Raw genomic sequence first — 6,303 nt, forward strand, 5'->3', positions numbered from 1 at the left:
AACTGTAAAATTACAACCGAAGATATTTATTATAATTCACTAAAATACTATGTCTCTATGGTGGTGTAGTTGGATCCACACTGGAAGGGAGCAGTTATTTAATACAACTTTCACTTATTTTGACATGAAAAGAGTACTAAATATACATATGTTGCAATGAAAGATTGTAAAATCTTATAATTGTTTTCACTAACTCGCAATTCACGACCGCCTAACTGGTTAACGTTATTTCCATCTGTACATTTTTTCTTTTATTAAGGCATCTATCTGTACATCTTCTTTTTTTGCGAGGTATCTATCTGTACATCTTGTTTTTTTGCGAGGTATCTATCTGTACATCTTCTCTGAAAATAATATCTCTATACACCAATATAAGACGTTTTTAACTACAAAGAACATAAGTATACTCTCTTTGTTTTTAAATATAAGTCTTTTTCGAGGTATCAATGTGAACTAATTACGGAGCAAAATGAATGGATCTACACTTTAAAATATGTCTATATTCATTTGTATGTACTTCTTATTTTTTTAGAGTACGTATGTAGTCATTATTTTGATCTATAAAAGCCATACATTTAGAAATGTTGGGAGAGGAGTAGAAAACATCACCTCGTGTTTGATCACAACCGGCTGACCATGGGTCAACCTGCTATCCATCACAGCACGTGCACACCTCTTCGTCAAAACATACCCTTTCTCTCCTCCACCACCTGAGAGTGAGACATCCCTAAAACAATAAGAGTGAGAGAGTAAAACAGATTGAGGCAGCAGCGGCAGCGGCTGTACCAAATCGGAGTGTTCTACCAGTGCATCACCATAGCTCCATTGGTGGCTAGGTCTCATTGGCGCCATGATAGGCGCTCGGGCCGCGATTCATGCACCGTCCACCAGCGAGGCCACATCTCAGTCGATCCCCACCAGGACCAGGCTCCCCCTCCACATGCACCACCTCTTCCGATTAGCTGTCGGCCGATGTCGCTTCTAGCCGTCACGAATCTAACCCCAAGGCCCAAGCTATCCCGCTCTACTTCTCCCATCGTGTTCTTCGCGGTGTCCAGGGTGCAGATCCTCGCCGACCTCGTGAGTCCGGCGGGCAATTGAGGAAGAAATAGGAGTTGCCGCCTTCCTTACTGTAGCTGCTGGCACACCTCTGCTAATGTAAGGGTTATTGCTTTGCATCCTTCCTAGTCCAAATTGTTACAATGCATACATTAAGTCAAACCAAGAAGGCTTAAATTTGTCAATTGAAATTTATGGTTGCTAAGACAGAAATGTGGTTGTAGATGTAGGCGAGTTGTGTGTTTCCTCATTGCTGGTGCTGTAGGACCACTACCATTGTAAATTTTATGTGCTACGTACAACTTTGCACCATTCCTTCATCAACAACGGCTGATCCTTTGACATGTATGTTTCCTGACTCTAGTTGGACTAAAAATTATATTATTTTCATTTTCGGTTACAATATATATATATATATATATATATATATATATATATATATATATATATATATATATATATATATATATATTGGTTTGTTATACTAGTTATATGTGTATTTAAGACAAAGGAAGAAGGTTTGAATGTATTGGCTGATATTTGGTTCATATGTCTTAATTGGCATACAATGGATTTTTCACATGTGTTGTAGGAAATGGTAAAATATCAGGGTTATTCTCATGGTTCTCTTGAACTGAAAAGGCCATAAGATAGAAGAGTTGTTGCCAAAAACATAGAATTCACCAAACTGCATGTTTAAATGAATTTCGAATAATTAGAATTTGGACAACCTCCTTATTCTCCTAGTCCTAGGTCCTGTTTCGGATATTTATCTTCCAACTGGCCACCTGGCATTTTACATTTAACACTCTGTGTCTTGAGCCCATCAACATTTTTGGGCATTTTTTGCGCTCTCTTTATGGCTATAGTAGCAGTACATTTTCTTTTGCCACTGCAGGCATCTGACTCCAAGTCTTCTATTCAAGCACCGTCTTTTTTCACCTTCAATATGTTTCTTGTCTTGCATATTTATTTTTGTTTTCTTTCTATCACACTTGTCTGGGCATATATACTTTCCCCCCTTGAAAATGTTTCTTGTTCTTGCATATTATAGATCTTCGCCTTTTTCTTTTGTCATTGAAGTGTTCAGTGGCACTGATATTTTTTTCTTCCGGTTGTCATCATTCCTTGTACCAGTAGTATGGTGTGCTTCTTCTTTAACACGCACCAGTTGATGTAACTTCTTACTAAGTGAATCTTTATTGTAATTATAAAATAAAAATATGTTTGGAAAATTATACACTTCTATAAAAATCTTAAAGTATGTTACTAAAGAAAGCAATTACCCTTTTATCCTGCATGTTCTCCTTTGCTTCATATTTTAACAGGGCATCCACTTAATCGTCCATCAAATCCTATGCAGCATATGTAAGATGAATTAAATGCATCCATAACTCATCAGATTTGTCGTTCGTTCATGTACCGCTTCTCAAGCCTATCATCAGGCAGAAAATGTTTTTTTAGTACATAGTTTTGTGTGCTGAAGGTGAGATCACTATCATTGAGCTTGAATTGAAATATAAGTCTGTGTCAACATAATTATTGTATAATCTTTGATGCTTCTTCATATTTCCCATCCATGGATTCAGCAAGTTCGACACAGATTTATTAAGCAATTTTTGGGTGTCCCTGTCAAACAAAGGCTACTTGTAGTAACTATACAGTCACTAATTTGGAGTCGAATACGATACCTACCATACCATTGTTATTAGTGTAGAGTAGGATAATAGGAACGATCATGTTCAAATTAGTATAATATGAACACAGAGGTGTTACAATTTCTGGATATGTACCATTGTACTTGTCAGTTTCCTTATCATCAGACGACATATACCATCACTTGATATTTCTCATAACATCTCTATTGCAGCTATTGATGTGACCACAAAATCCTAAAAAGAGAACACAAAATCTTTAAAGGATTCTGAATAAATTGAGAGACATAAATAACTCAAATGTGGTTGTATTATAACTAATATGTCTCGATCGTCTTTGTAGGTCTTATAGTCTTGTTTTCCTTCAAAAGCGGCGACATCATAAAGAAGTCTCATGCATTACCTGATTTGTCTACCTTCCGCACCTCATTCTAGTAAGTTCTTTTAATGTAATTTTTTTGTAGTGGTCCATCCATACTTGTATCTATCTCAATCATTTTTGGTAAAATTTCTTGTGTTGAGTGCCTGCACATATGGAGTGAGAAGTATAATAATTATTTCATGAATAGACATGAGTTATGATTCATTAGTTGATAAATAATACGTAATATGTAACGTTCCACACCCGTGAAGAACTTCCCGAGTTTAATGTATATCTGGATCTGTATATATTCGTGTGGCACTGGTTGACTTTAGGCACCACCCTATTTGATGTGAGAAATCTATTAGAGTTTTTTTGTGAAAAAAATGAGCTTGTGGCATTATTGGACTTGCCGTTTAACTTTTGAACGACTATTGACGTCACAATAACAACAATTTGGTTGTCGATTACATCCTCATTCATAAAATCAGCACGCTTTCCCCATAATAGTAACTCTAATTTTATGACCCCTAAAGGGCATAAGATGGTCATGTTAAACGCGGTGTTAGAAGTCCGAATTTAGGAATGGGTTTGCATTAGAATTTCAATCTGGCTGAAATATGAAGGTTGCGAGTTCTTTCTTGTTTGATCTAATTCTTCCACATGGTAGCATGAATTGCTTGGCCCTGTCAAAACAATCAAAAATATACTTAGCCAGTCTTGTATAAAATGATAGGACAATTTGTAATTAAATATGTAATTCCTAAACCTTTTCATCCATCAAGATCATACCAAGGATCATAAGCTCATTGTTTGTAAGATTGATTATCACATTCTCATTACTTTCAATTGAATGCTCAAGTTTTGTCCTCTTGTTATAAAGTATGTAAGCTTCCTATAGGCCATAGTGTTCCTGCTGTAGAACTGTTAGAAAATTATTAGTCCAATATAATTTAAATATGCAAATTTGTATGTATTCTTGCAGCACTGCTTGACTTTAGGCACAACCCTCTTTAAATAATGACCAATCTATTAGATATATTTTTGTAAACAAAAGAAGAGCTTGTAAAATTACTGGACCTACCTTTGAGCTTCTGCCCTACTGTTGAGGGTACAATAAGGACAATTTTGTTACTGGTCACATCCTTTTTAATTATATGTGAACTTCCCATTGCATAACTCTGATTTTATCATCCCTAAAGAGTACAGGCAGAAAAGGTTAATGCTAACCGAAATGGTGGATGTCCAATTAAATTTTTTACTGCTCACTGCGTGATACTTCATCGATTCCACAACTTCTAAGTTCTTATATGCAAAAATAGATTTCTTATTTATCTTTGATCTATTTGTGTCTATCAAATTCTTCCAGATAGTAGCATGAATTGTTTGACCATGTAAAAAAATACTTGGTAATTGTTTTTTTAATAGAACAATCTACAATTAAATATGCAAAGAATTAACCTTCTCATATATGAAGATCATATCGAGGCTCATAAGCTCGTTGGCTATAGGATTTTGTCTTCCTGTTATTAAGTAGCTAAGCTTTTTGTATGCCATAGTGGTTTTGTTGTAAGAAGATCAGGAAATTGTTAACCAATTAATACTTACCTATGAAGATTGTATGCAGAATAGTGACGATGCACCTTTATGATTCAGGTGAGAGGCAACTCAAAAGGGTGGTTGTCCGTCAAGCATCGAGATGTCCAGCATGTTGCAGTTTTCACCGATATTGTTGTGTCGTAGAATCAGTAGACTTCGATTGGTCAAGGAGAAGATTGGGCTGGCTTCGATTTATGGATGTGTTCGGCTGGGTGTATTTTTGTATTTTTATGTATGCATGTCTTGGCAGAGTACGTGTGTGCTAGTTGTGTCCGGCTGGTCTTTTTATGCGTGCTTGAGCTGGCCAAATACTTTTGGAGTATTTTTTGTTGAGTCCATGGTCAACACGTCTGGACTTCTTTTGGTTGCGTTGGAGATTTGGAAGCGGGTGCATGTTGATTCCATGCTCAACACGTCTGGAGTTCTTTTGGTTGATCTGGGTGCACGTGACATTTTATATATGGTTAATCGTGTCTTGGTGTCTTACTTCTTTGTGGTTCTCCCGGAGATCTTTTGATGAAAAGATATATGCAAGCGTGACATGTCTATTATTATTTGTACCTCACAAAAGTTATACGTAACTTTGTGTCTTTTAAATCCCAGCCGTTTTTATCTAATATTAATGGTGTTGATTAATTAGCCTATGTGGATTAGTGTGATGGCTTGTTCGACTTCTGTCTTAATTATATAATAGATGAGTAGGTGGTGTTATTAGACGTTGTGTACCTGAGCATGAACAGGAACAGATCCTATGCAAGTGCCACTCCGAGGCTTATGGAGGACACCATGCTGGAGATAGAACTGCACACAAGGTATTGCAATCTAGTTTTTATTGGCCTACTCTCTTCAAGGATGCCCGTAAGTTTGTCTTGTCTTGTGATGAATGACAAAGAATTGGTAATATTAGTAGACGTCAATAAATGCCTATGAACTATTCACTTGTTATTGAACCATTTGATGTTTGGGGCTTTGATTATATGGGACCTTTTCTTTCCTCTAATGGGTATACTCATATTTTAGTTGTTGTTGATTATGTTACTAAGTGGGTAGAAGCTATTCCAACTAGTAGTGCTGATCATAACACCTCTATTAAGATGCTTAAAGAAGTTATTTTTCCGAGGTTTGGAGTCCCTAGATACCTAATGACTGATGGTGGTTCACATTTTATTCATGGTGCTTTTCGTAAAATGCTTGCTAAGTACGATGTTAATCATAGAATTGCATCCCCATATCATCCACAGTCTAGTGGTCAAGTAGAATTTAGAAATAGAGAGCTTAAATTAATTTTGCAAAAGACTGTTAATAGATCTATAAAGAATTGGTCCAAGAAACTTGATGATGCATATGGGCTTATAGAACTACATATAAAAATCCTATGGGTATGTCTCCATATAAAATGGTTTATGCTAAAGCATGTCACTTACCTCTTGAATTAGAACATAAGGCATATTGGGATATTAAAGAGCTCAACTATGACTTTAAACTTGCCGGTGAGAAGAGGCTTTTTGACATTAGCTCACTTGATGAATGGAGAACCTGGGCCTACGAGAATGCCAAACTATTTAAAGAAAAGGTTAAAAGATGGCATGATAAAAGGATACAAAAACGTGAGTTTAATGTAGGTGATTA

General features: G+C 36.2%; 1 long non-coding RNA gene across 1 annotated transcript; it reads left to right on the top strand.

Annotated features, from left to right (window-relative positions):
• The first annotated feature begins 699 nt into the window (after positions 1-699).
• LOC123081933 (uncharacterized) lies at positions 700-5,163 on the top strand. Its single transcript, XR_006438852.1, has 4 exons — positions 700-1,158; positions 1,284-1,404; positions 3,058-3,148; positions 4,732-5,163. It is a non-coding gene; the product is annotated as an uncharacterized lncRNA (long non-coding RNA).
• Positions 5,164-6,303: the final 1,140 nt, after the last annotated feature.

The sequence above is a fragment of the Triticum aestivum genome, chromosome 4A (assembly GCF_018294505.1).
Source record: "Triticum aestivum cultivar Chinese Spring chromosome 4A, IWGSC CS RefSeq v2.1, whole genome shotgun sequence".
Classification (NCBI taxonomy): Eukaryota; Viridiplantae; Streptophyta; class Magnoliopsida; order Poales; family Poaceae; genus Triticum; species Triticum aestivum.